The following is a 13060-nucleotide window of genomic DNA, read 5'->3' as shown; positions in this document are numbered from 1 at the left end:
GCCAGATAAACACTCAGCATTGGTTTGCAGAGCAGGAGTAACATGGCGGCACAGTTAGCCAGCAGAAATGTTGTTTCACTACCGCGAAGGTCAGAGCTGCTTCTCTTAAACGGAATTTAACAGCGAGGACACAGACCAAAGTATTAAATCGTAAGTATCTACACGCCTCGGTGCTTCTTGTTGAGACGGGACATGGTGTTTTCGTTGTGAAATCCACGATCCAATACGCGGTCTTCAATCTCGGTTGTGTGTCTGTCTGGCACAGGCTCTCTCTTCGGCGTTAGCTTATTAGCAAGCGTTAGCTTCTTGGCTAAGCTCACTGGCTGTGTCAATAGTGGTTTTTGCAGCAAACTAAATTAGACGGCTCAGACAGCGGGCTTGCATGCGAGATATTGCACTGTTTACGGGCCACTGTCATTACAAAGTGTCGGGGTCACGCATACGTTTGAAGAAAAGTGAAATGTTGCGTGCACAATACTTTCATATGTCATTGTTTTTTGTGCTGAGTGAGCGAGTGACCGTGCATACAACACCGGACGAAGTTCGCCAGTACAGCAGGAACGTAGTTAGCATGCTAACAGTTTAGCTGCAGGCTAGTCTGTCTGCTTAAACGCCGTTGTCAGAATATGAGTGAGTCGGGACAGTTCTCACCACCATGCTTTCGAGCGGGCTGTTATCCGTGTTTGTTGTGTTATTAGCCATGCTTATTCGCTGATTTCTACGCAGGGTGAGTTGGTAAAATTTCTGCATTTGTTCAGACTGCAGAGAGCATTCTCATTTTGTTTTTGCAGATTTCCTCTTGTGTTTCTGTTACGGTGCGTTTGTTTCTTCTACTAAAGCCCGTTAGCAAGTTATAAAGTGACCGTATGGTTACATAAAGAAGCTTCAAATGCTCTGGGGAAAGTAAAAAGTCGAACTAAAAGTTAACAAAGTTACACACCAGTATCCCAGGCTCAGGGTTCTTATCTAAAATTGAAAGAGGAAAAGCTTACACAGTGTTCAACATTAGCCACTGTTGTGCTAACAGTAATACACCTTTAATGCTGGACACATTAGCATATTTTATATAATATAGAAATAATGTTAATGCAAGACGTATAGGCTTGATTTTGGAGACCAGAACCATGTTTTTATGCCTCATACTAATGTAGTTCACTAGTGTAGTATTGGTGTATTTTGTGGGGGTTTGACTTGTGTTGTGCAGATGATGTGAGTTCAGTTCACTCCTTTAAAGCCACCTGACTTGACTTTTCCTGGACTATACAGGCAGACAGCAAGTGCCATTTCAATGACTGTCAGTGCTGCTCTCTCTCATGCCGCAGGAACTTATCCTGTGGAACCAGTTGAGCAGTTTCTGTTGCATCACTTTGCCCACCTGATGGTGCACAGTAGTTGTGTCACATCACTGGTTTGGGATTTAATATGACATGTTATACAGCTGTGGTTTGGCTGCAAGACATGGGCCGTGTAGATGTGATGTGATGGTTTTCAGTCACATCTACAGGCCGTCAAGTATGAAACATGCCGGTGATGTTAAGAGGCTGTGTTTATTTCCTATAATGCATATAGCACAGTAATTTTAAAACTTAGTGTTATTCCTACCGGTATGCATGTATTATTTGCCCAACCACTCCTCATGCCTGTTAATTTGTAGTTACCATCAGGAAAAACACATAGTCCCGACATGTATTTGTATAGGTAGTTGCAGATCAAGCTGTCCTTGGAATACAGGACAGGCAAGAAGTAAAAACATTCTCTTCAACTGACCTGATTTTTGCTTTTGAATGTGCTAGATGAAGACATGAAGCATGCAAATGATGCCTGTGACAGCCCTCTATTGGTTATAAAAACCACATTCCTGCACTATACAGTGGTTTTGGATTACTAGGTTGTAAAGTAAAAGCACACTCAGTACTACACTTTAATATGGATCTGACTTTGGGCTGGCATTCTTACAGATTTTATGTCACGTTGAATCTACGAATGGTTAAAGCATGAATGTGTTGGGATTGGGGAACAGTTCAGGAATTCATTTAAGCGCGTATGGAAGTATGTGGATGTTTATATAAGCGTAATAGACCAGAGGCTTTCTCACGCTGGCTTCGCTCAGTTCATGTAAAGTGGAGTTACCTACAAATAGCGCTGTGCTTCTCCACATAAAAGTCTACAGCTATACCGATAGGTGCGTGACAGAATAGTGTCCAGCTTGTCACATGGTTTGGAAACAATCACCCAGTCTCCCCTCTCTGTGCTTTACTCTGTCCTTTTTCACTGCGCTATCCTTCTTTTTACCTTGTCTTTTTTTGAACAGTTTAGTCATCTGCTGTCAGCCTGTATGTGTTTGTGATTTCATGAAAGACAGCAAAACACCTCAGTGTGTTGGAGACTAACCCTTCATCTTCTAATCACTGACTTTTGCCCTGTGACGGCCTGCTGTGTTGCGTCACCTTAGTGATACTGTAATTATTTGACCCTTGTTCTGTTGCATGCCACCAGCTCTTACAGTTGTTTGTTACTGTCAGACTGACAGAATAATGTAATTTTTAGTTTTTTAAAGATGCAGTTCAGTGTAAGTATCAGCTGATGATTTACTGATATTAGGAAAATAATGCAGGATTCATAGATGCTCTTTATGCATTTCATTATGAAACAGTTTTCAACCAAACTGACTAAGACATTCTAACTTTTCTTGGAATTGTGCATCCTACATGCTACGTTTTTACTTGTAAACCACAGCTCCGCCTGTGTCCCCACACTTCCCTTTGCTAACAACATTAAGTTGATTCATTTGAACCAGGCTGCAAAATGACAGCCCTGTCCCTGCTGCTTAGTAGGACCAGCTCCTGAACAACACCATACCCCACTGTTATGCAGTTTAATGTGCAGTCCTGAGCTCCTTTTTTAAAAAAAAAAAAACAGTGCCAAATGACAATATCCAGTGCGGAGAAGCTGGCTGGAGTCTGGGCTTTCGTAATATTGCATTGTATTGCTGCCCTTGCTCAAACCGGCAAATTCCTGTCATGGAGTGATTACAAGGATCATTCTCCTGTGTTTTATTTTTGCCATGTAATACATTACATACGGTGGTTCAGGCTACACAGTAGCAAAAGTCAAACGAACACAAGAAACCATGTGGCTTCCACTCAAGTTTACATGTAACAAATCGGACGTCTACATTGTGTTATCTGTCCATCACTTCCTGTATAAGGCCCACAGTGTAGTCTTGACATGATGCACCCCTCCCCCTGGTATCTGTTTGCCTTGTCTCACTGGGCATCTCACCCTGCTGTCTCTGCGTTTGTGTTGTCATGGAAACAGCAGTGTGACAGGTCCTGGGTGGGCGTGAGGGATGAGCTGTGGGGTAATGGCCAGGCTTTTACAGCAGAGGGAGAGAGGAGGGCGAAGCGGCAGAGGAGAGATGTCTGAAGTGGAGCAGCGACGGCTGATGGAAAGCTGAGAGGGCTTTGACATGGAAGAGGCGGAGCAGGAGAATTTCCTCCATCTATGCTCCGAGGCATGTTGTCATTGTGTTGTGCAGCTGACCTCGAATCAGCCATCCCGCTTATATGTGCCAAAAGAGGATCCTGTCTTATTACGTGTCGACAGTACAGGACCAGGTTTTTTGGAACTGGGGCTGTTATCTCACATTTATCCAGTGTCGCTTGTGGTTGAAATGTAAATGATTTACCGGTAACTTCATTCTATCATCATCACACCAAATGCTGCCTGATGCTTTGCTCCCACAAACCTCTTTCCAGTAGTTCAAACCCGGTCATAGTGCAGGCAGCTGTTGGTTCAACTCTCTAACCCTCTAAGAATAAGAACAGGTTTATTTTTCTCAGACACTAGAGGTTCACCCCAGAGCTATGATCTCTGCTCTTTCTTCCACTGGCCATTACTTGGAGTTCATGTCTATACTGAAGCTCTCTTTTTTTTTTTCTCCTCTTCTTCCTCTTAGTGGAAAAGGGTTAATAGAGACTTAACTGGGGCTCCAGTGATCTTCAGGCTCATGCAGTCCAATGATTTCGACAGTCTACGCTTCTCCACTTATGTAGGTCAGCCACAGCAAAGTGCATATTGATCCACCAAGCTAAATGATATTGTGGTGTCTACTGCTCATTGCTAAGAAGGTGCCCTCAGCCAGTTTGGCTTGAACAGAGGAGACAAGAGAGGTCACATGACTATGTGACAATGCTTTTGCAGCTGTTGTAAGGCTGCTGCTGCTGCTTAGCTGTACAATATTGCAGATCTAATAACTGTTACTATTTTGAACATGGAAGTAGCTCATTTAAATTGGAGCAGAGATAGGTTTCCTTTGCTCTTTCCACAGTTATTGCTGAATCTACAACACAACACATGCAAACATATAAACTGCTAGCCATGTGAATATAGCTTGTATTGGTTGATAACTGTGTTAAAATGACAGATGTGGACTGAAAAGACATGAGATTTGTAAAAAATTGTAAATTGTAATTGGAAAATTGTAGATAAATAAGAGCATTCTTAGAAATTTTGATTTGTGTGAGTCAGTGGATTGCTTTTCCCTCTGCCACAATGTGTTTGTGGCACTGGGTGTTAGCGAGTGTGCTAGCATGTGGTTGGCACCCTTCCCACTGCCCAGGGTGGAATCCTTGGCATCGAGGGAGGGAGAGAGAACTTGGATTGAGCAAGCTGCCTGCTGGAGTTGGGTGGGTGGTCTAAAAACATGCAGTGTGAATTGGTTTGGAGAAAATTTAGTATGCATTCTTATTCTGTAGGCGATGTTAACAGCTCTCGTTCAGCACTATCGCGGGCCAGGCTTAGGTAGTATGGAATGACATGTGCAGAGCAGCAGCATTTCTCACTCTCTTGTCATAAAGCCAGAGGAATGTGAGGATTCAGTTTCAGGCTTTTCATTCTGTACACATTGTGAGGGTCAAACTCTGACCAGTAGGGTTTCTCTCTCTCTCTCTCTCTCTTTCTCTCTCTCGCCCCCTCTCTCTCCCTGCCTCTCTTTCTCTGCTGACTCAGCAGTGTTCCCTTAGTGACCTATAATATCGTTTTTGCCTGCTTTATCTTTACTGTTTTCAGCGGGGTAGGGAATCTCCTCAGCTGACCTGTGTTTTCCATCTATTCAGTAGGTATGTTAATCTTAATTAGAAGAGCAACATGAGCTGCAGTGTTAGTCTTCCTTTCATTAATCACAGAAAATGTAAACCGTAGCAGGTGTGCATCGTATGTTTAATGTGTGTAGTGTATTTCTGTATCTGTGTGGAATGACTTGACATTTACCCGACCTCATTTTTCCTAATTTGAATTGATAAACAGTCGGAATCTCTTTTATTTTCTTATTTTTACAAATTGGGCTTACTATTTGATAGTTGAAAAATGTAAATCCTCTCAAATTATTTTCTCAATTAGCAGCTGAATGTGGTGATTTTATGTGATATACTCTTTATACAAATAACTAGAAAAATGAAGATGCGTAGAACATTTAGATAGGAAAAAATATATAGTCAGTGAACATGCAGGTAGATGTAAAACACATGTTAAGTGATGTGTCAGGTTGATGTTAACAGACTTTCATGGGAAATTTCTCAAATTTCTCCACATTGGGAGTTTGAACTGCACCTTCCGTGTTCAGCATGGAGAAACAATGGCATTGTACGGCTGTTGGCTGAGTACACCTGTGTATGTCACAAATTGCATCAGGCTTTTTTGGGCTGATCGTATGTGCTGCCAGGATTATCGTATTTAATTCATTTATAAAAAGGAAAATATGTAATGTGTAATTGAAAGCAGAGGAAGCAATCACATCATTAGCTATGACAAAATCAGCTTCAGTAAACTTAATTTTAATGGGAGGATGGTACCTTTGCTTGTAAGGTACCGATAAGGCTGGGTGATATGGAAAAAAATCATATCACCATAATTTTTTTTCATATCAGACAATATTGATATGTATCACGATATAAATGAAATCGCTACTTTTGTCAAGCTTAAATTTCCATTACTCATAAGTCAGTTGTGAAGACATCAGAAGTAGGGATGCAAATTATCGATTAATTCATTAATCATTAGTGGGTTGACCTTGTCAATCGATTAACGATTAGCTAATTGATAAGTGGTGATTTTCCTGTGAACCTGAATTTTTCTTTCAATAGGGTCTATAAGAATAAAAAGTAAATATTGTTTATGTACTTAATGATAAAAGCATGTCATATTCCTTAATGACTGATTTATTGTATCATTACAGATACAGTAAAGGCAATGACATTTATGTAGAATGACATGATAAATTGTGCAGAGAAATTCAATAAAATAAATGGATCTGTAGAGGGGCAGTTTATAAGAAATGGACATTTCTGGCCGACCCTGCATATGTGCGCGTATTTGGGCCTCCTCCTGCCGGCAGGGATGTATTGCTCCCACAAACAGATGGGCCAGTCTGTGTTTCGATCCACCATATCCCTAAAGCCATTCTAACTCATCAATGCCACGATTCGGTTCAATGCTATCCCGGCCGCAGCGTCGCAGCGTGTACAAACCGGCAGCCTTGAGATAGGTGTGGGACAGGTGGACAGGGTGACCCCCCCCCCTCTGACATTCAACCTCAGCGATTAAGCCTAGTTTAGGCAGTGGCTCAAATACCACCGTTGAAAAGAACTATGAACCAACAATTATTGTAATTTAATCGAGCAAACTCTTATCAACAATTGATAGTCGATTAATTGTTTACATCCCTAATCAGAAAGTTATTGTTGATTTAAATACGATTTATTTTCTGTCAGAGGTTGAACGTGACAGATCTGCTGAAGAACATTATACAACTGTTTCAGATAAGTAAAACAGGTACATATATTTAAAATTAAACTGAAAGTCTGACTGGCAGGAAAAAGCTTTCAAGTTTTACTGGAGAACACCAGCAAAACAGACCATCTACAGGAAACTGTTCTGGGGGTATATATGTGGGGGTGTGTTCCTTAACTGCTGTAACTGGTGTAAAACTGAAAGTGAACCTTAAGGAAAGGTGAGTGTTTGCGTTCTTCACATGGGCTACATGTATTTGTTCGGTAAGCCTCCATATTGTGTTGAAAGCCTCGAACCGAAACTGTTCAAACCCTAATTTTCAGTAACCTGGTTGCCCGAGTTCTCGGTCACATTTTCTCTTGAGGTAACACTCATTACCTCCCGCTGCAGCCCAAACATTAGTGTGTGTGCTGTGGCTGCTCTTACGTCTGTGCTGTGTATGTCAGCCTGACTTGCCGTGGCTCTAGCGTAACTGGATTGGTGCGGCGCTACTTAATTATGATTGGCTGTTCTTATGTCTATCAAAACATGGAGGAATGAATTCTATCACTTACATTGAGCATGTCTCATATTTTTATCAAGGGAAAGTTATTTCACAATATATATTATCGTTTTATCGCCCAGCCCTACAGACCCTGTGTAGTTTTGCTAACACTAGAAATTTATCCTTGATGTTTGTATAAATTTATAACCAACAGTTTAGTGTCTTTGGTTTATCAATGCCATAACTTCAGGCACAAAATGTTATGGTTTAATTTTATAAAGGCAATCTATGATATTCTGCTTAATTGAATTACATTTTACACTCACTGTCAAATTGCCTGCGATCGGACCACATGGAATGTGTTACTGCATGTGTCAGTTGCAGCTTCTGTGTTTGCTTCCATTCATGTCAATACTCCAGAGGTTTGTGGTTTTGGCACCTGAAGGTGTAGACCGTCAAAACAAAACCGCCTTCCATCTCATCTGGCAGAGCAGAACAAAACAAAAGGACTCATTGGAGAGGGAGGAGATGACACAGGACGAGGCTATGATGTTACACTGACGCTACGGAAGCAGATCCTAATTTTATAACACACTGTAGGGGGTGGAGGATCACTTTGACCCTAAATATAAATGATTACAGATATTACACACTCGTTTTAAGTTGCAGTTCATGCTGTAATAGTGAGGGTGTTTACTCTGCACCACCTCCTCAGTGTGTGTCTGAACTGAAGACCAGAGTCCCGTTTGATTTGGCAGGCTTTCATTATTGGTCAGAGGCTTGTTTAAGTACAAATGAAGGGATGCAGTTGCAAGTATGTTTCAATAGAGTCCCACTCTCCTTTTAGTTCACGTCAGTTAGCATGGAGTCAGATCTCTACAGGTGCACATCAGACATGGGTGGTGGGTCTGTGTTGATTTATTTTACAGAAATAAACTTCCCATCCGTCAGACTTACTTTAAATAGTCATAGTTGTAGCATCTACCTGACCTGTCTGTCACCCAGGGTTTCACTAGGAGACTGAAAAATGAAGAGACAGACAGAAAGAGAGAGAAGGAGAAGGACAGAAGAGCTAGAGAGAGAGAGAGAGGACTGCTTCAGTTTGCTCTTTGGTCTGTCTGGTCCAATTACATGTTCCACCGTCAGAGCAGCAGCACTCTTAATCAGGTAATGCTAGGGTTTAAAGTCATCCCCCCTAAACGTGCTCCACAGATTATTACCCTGCTCACATATTGGTTCAGTGGAGCAGAAAAACACCAGGAACTTATTTCTCTGTTCTCTCTACTTGTGTCTCTCTAATTTGAATCCAGCTAACTACTTTTGTTTAGCGCCGTTTTTTTTTTTTTTGTTGTTGCAGATTTAGTATTTGCAGCAAGACCGAGGGCTGGCCTGTCACATTGTCTCAGTGTTTGGCTGATAAAGTGACATAGTTGTGTCAGCTGATCCCCTCTTCCCCTCCCCTCTGTGCTAAGATGGCACCTCCTTATCCTGAGTCTGCTTCCACTGTGCAGCCTCGGGCCTCCACAGGAACTAATTCCTTACCAACTGTGACAGGCAGTAAAAGACGTTGGACATGCAGGCACATACACAGACACAATAGATATGTATATGACATGCGGACTAGTCACAAGATGAACTCCAAATCATCTAATAGGTGTTATACAATCAGCGGCACACACAAATTGTTCTATCTGCCCAGTGCCCACACCCTTGCTCACAGGCTCACACTTCTAGCTCTGCATTTCCATAGCAGCTTGAGCTACACACATTTGCTCTCGTCCTCATGACTCACCTTTTTACAGCGCATCTTATCGGTCTCGTTATATTACTGACACATTTGTGTTTACTGTCCCTGAGGTCACAGCTGAAGGAGCTGGCTGTTGCTATTTGAGCAACAGATGTGAGGGCACCTGGCACTGAGTTGCATCTGGATGAGAGGAGCCCATTGAAACGTGTTGGCGTGGCGCCCAAGTATGATAGAAACAGTGTTTTAGTATGAGCGCGTGCGTTCTGCGTACTATTATCTGCTGATGTCACAGAGACTGTAGGGTTTTAGTTAAAATAGTACAAATGTTTAGCAGCTCCAGCTTCCTGTCCCACATTAACAGTGCAAGTGTGAAGATTTTATGTACATGTTTTTTATCCGTGTGAACGCCAAGCCTTCAGGCAGTGATGATGCTGTCACACTGAAGTGCAAAAATAAGCATTAAGAGCAGGGAGAATTCCAAAACATTTTAAGAAAGCTTAGAAAAAATCTCTTTATGATTGGTGACTCTTACAGTAATGCTGCACTTTAAAGATATGCAGTTCCACATCTCAATAGAGACAAACCCAGTGCAACCACATTCCTGTAATGTTTGCTATTGAGTGTCTCCGTTGATGTGATTGGGTATCAGATGCTTTGTTCTGGGGCATCCCAGCATATTACAGAGGCACTAAAGAACAAGATTTTAAGTCCCACGGCCAGTTCATGTGTGCAAATCTGCTGTTATGTGCTTATGAAACAACACTTCTTAACTTCAGAGCTCAGCCCCATTCATGTCGAAACATGTATACTTGTAGTCAGATTATATATGACCAAATCTCTGATTAAATGATCTTGTGATTTATGCACCTCATGTGAAATTGCTCCTTTGCAGTACTGAATGGAGCAAAATCTGTTGATAATTGGTTAAGAGAAGGATCTTGACCAAACACCGATGTGTCCAGAGCAAAGAAAGCAAGGTGTTTTCATTAGGACAGACATCAACCGTATTTCTTATTGAATTTAGGGCCATTAGTGGACCATTCAAAAGTCACCCAGTAGGAGCTCCATTGGTGTTTAGCCCCTTGGTGACCTGGCCATTATGGTCAATTTCTAGCACGTGAACTTTCTGCCCTTTGTCCTATCTGAACCTGATTAGTTGGCCTGTTAGCATTTTTAGCCCAATGAGGATGACAGGCCTTTTTCAATCAGGTTGAGCTCCTTCCCAACCTTTACAGAAAGAAGGGGTTACAGCTGCTTCTGAGGTTTGACTTCACACAACATTTCTGTCCAGTTCCATAACGTTTTAGATAAAACGTGGTGATGGGTATCGTTAAGATTTCAGTGATACTACTATTATCAACACTGCTTATCAATCCGGTATTTTAATGGTATTCTTATCATCTTTTGTCAGGTTAGAAATTGAGATCCCAATTTGTGTCATAATTAATACTTTTTTTTTTTTTATTTATTTTTTTTTTTAAGAAGGAAAGTGTGACAGCGTCAATTTGAGCTAATTGTTATTATAGATTCTGATTTTGTTATGACAATAATATGAAACAAATGTCATAAATGACAAGTGAAAATAGTCTTTAATTTCTAGCTTTTTAGAATAAGACTGAATCCAGAACTTTTTTTGAAGTAATTAATATTTTGACAGTACTTGCACTGTGCCCATAGCCTCCAGATCTTAAATCCATCTGCACTGGTCTATGAAACTAGGAATATCAGATCAGATGATGCTCAGCTCATAATGAAACAATCTGTGGGTTATTGGTCACTTTTATTCTTTAGGGTGGACTCTTGGCTAGTAGCATAAATTGAGTTTCCTAAATGTAACGTAGCCTATTATATCTAACAAACACACAAAGGCACATCCCACATCTAGATTGAAAATTAGAATAGAATAGAATAACCTTTATTGTCATTGTGTATGCAATGGAATTAGGAGTGCTACTCCAGTCAGTGCAACAATATGAATAAGAAACCAGTAGCTACATCAGAAAATAAGAATAGAGTGAATATGAAATTACAAAAAGTAAACAATACAATAAAATAAAAATAGGCATAAAATATGAATAGACAATAGTTACAATATTAACAGCATGTATACCTGTGAATGAGTCTATAAAAATAGTACATTTATATTTGATAAATATTGAATAGATATTGTATTGTTATTGCAAGAACAGGGGATTATTGCACGACTTATTGCAAAAACAGATCATGAATGTCTTATTGAGAAATAAAGTTAGTGAGAGAAGTTTGGTAGACCATTATGCTGCTGTAGTACAAAGGAAATCTACATATTTTTCTTTCTTCAGAGCTGATAATGTCGCTGCTCTGGTCTTTGAATATTTGAGTCCGTTTACACCCAGTTTTGGTATCTATCTCTGATAAATAACTTGACAACATTGTACCACATTCAAAACTGTGAACTTGAAAGCATAAGTCATATCACTCTAACATTCAGTTTATGGTTTTGAGTCGAGTTTCAGGTCACCAGTGCTGTCTTTTTATGCTCATTCTTTACTTTCATTTTACAAGAATCGTAATACGGGGCTGTGTCCTGAGTAATGAAACTGTCTATTCTCAGTTATGGTTGAATTGCATGCAGTCTATCCAAGTTGAGCTTGAACGTTTCACCTGATGATCTTTAACCTTTCTTTAACTATCCGCAGATGGTGGAGCAGTGAGAATATTAGTCAAATTCGATACTCCTGTGATCCCGTGTCAGGTTTTGGAGAAGGTGTTGTGTGGATTTCTCCTGGTGATTCTTCTTTGTGACTTTTTCTACATCTGTCACTGTTGTTAGAAACTTAACATTTTTGCTGATAACGTAAATTACTGATCGATCATGCCAGCATTTAGATGTTGCAGAACTCTGTAAATGTTGCAGCTACAGTCTTGGCAGGACTCCGTGTGTTTGTTTACACCAAGAGCAGAAAACTCTCACGCCTCAAGCTGTCTTTTGAACTCTTGCATGCAGGCATATGTGTCTCACTGGTGTGATTTGCCACTGCTTTTGAGTCACGCTGCTATTTCACCAGCAAGTCTGACATATCATAGAGAGACAGTGGCGTGGCTCAGCTGGTTCTACGTATGATCAGTGGATTTGGCGATCGAGCTCACAAAATGCTATATTTGTGCGTCAAACATCTTTCTCTGATTCAGTCGTGTCTTTTCTATCTGCTGATTGTTCATCCATGAGGACATCAGCATTATTTACAATCAAAGAGGTCCTAATTTACTAAAAAAAAAAAAGGATGTGACAAGTTTTTTGACTCCGTTGTCAGTGACAGCTCTCGGTGTTGAACTAGTTCTTTACATTTTTTTCACACTCCGCCTTTTTCTGTCACTCAGTCCACAGATCAAGGGTTGGACTGAGACTAAGCATGTGACAGCATTAAAGCTCAGGGGAAATTCCTCCAGATGATGAGAACTAAAAGCCTTGCAGGAAAGGGAAAATGAAAAGAGGAAGGCGGAGTTGAGAAATACTGTAAATTGTGAAATTTCACTATAAATATGATAGTGTTAGGTTTAGAGATTTCAGATTTTATGCTTTCGTAGTAGGTAGTATTGAGGTGTGAGTGTTTGGAACGATTGTGTTAACTGTACATTCGAGCACCCTCTGTTTTTAATACCATGACTCATCACAGATTTCAGCTGTTCCAGTACGCACACTGCTTCAAAATAGTGAATATCAACTTTCCACATGGCTTCTAGCTAGGGACTTGTGCAGGGTTCAAAAGGGGAATCGGTTTACTCTCGAGTTATGTCAGCACATGACATCACGTGAGTGCATTCCTCAGCTGGCTCACTTGGCAGGTATTTGGGAGAAATCACCCAGGCCAAGAGGGGCTGGCTGTCGGTGCATTATGTAGCACAAGGCGAGCTCCTCCACAGAAAACTTTCATCCAGAGCAAGTAGCCAAGCAGGGACCTTTTTTGAGTTACCAGTTGCATTTTCTAACTATCCAAATGGGAATATGGAAATTGAAACTTTTTCCTGTCTAATTAATTGTGTGCCGTGATTAAACAGGC

The 13060-nt window shown here is 40.8% G+C and overlaps 1 protein-coding gene across 1 annotated transcript in view; it reads left to right on the top strand.

The window, feature by feature from the left end:
• Window positions 1-13060, top strand: part of ncoa2 (nuclear receptor coactivator 2) — a 59569-nt gene continuing 46509 nt past the window's right edge. Inside the window, 1 exon segment of the mRNA XM_030122988.1 lies at window positions 1-150. The gene's annotated coding sequence lies outside the window, so the exon portion shown is untranslated.

Source organism: Sphaeramia orbicularis, chromosome 20 (genome assembly GCF_902148855.1).
Source record: "Sphaeramia orbicularis chromosome 20, fSphaOr1.1, whole genome shotgun sequence".
In the NCBI taxonomy this organism is placed as follows: domain Eukaryota; kingdom Metazoa; phylum Chordata; class Actinopteri; order Kurtiformes; family Apogonidae; genus Sphaeramia; species Sphaeramia orbicularis.
Note: the sequence above shows the minus strand (reverse complement) of the source record. Positions and strands in the feature narration are given on the sequence as shown.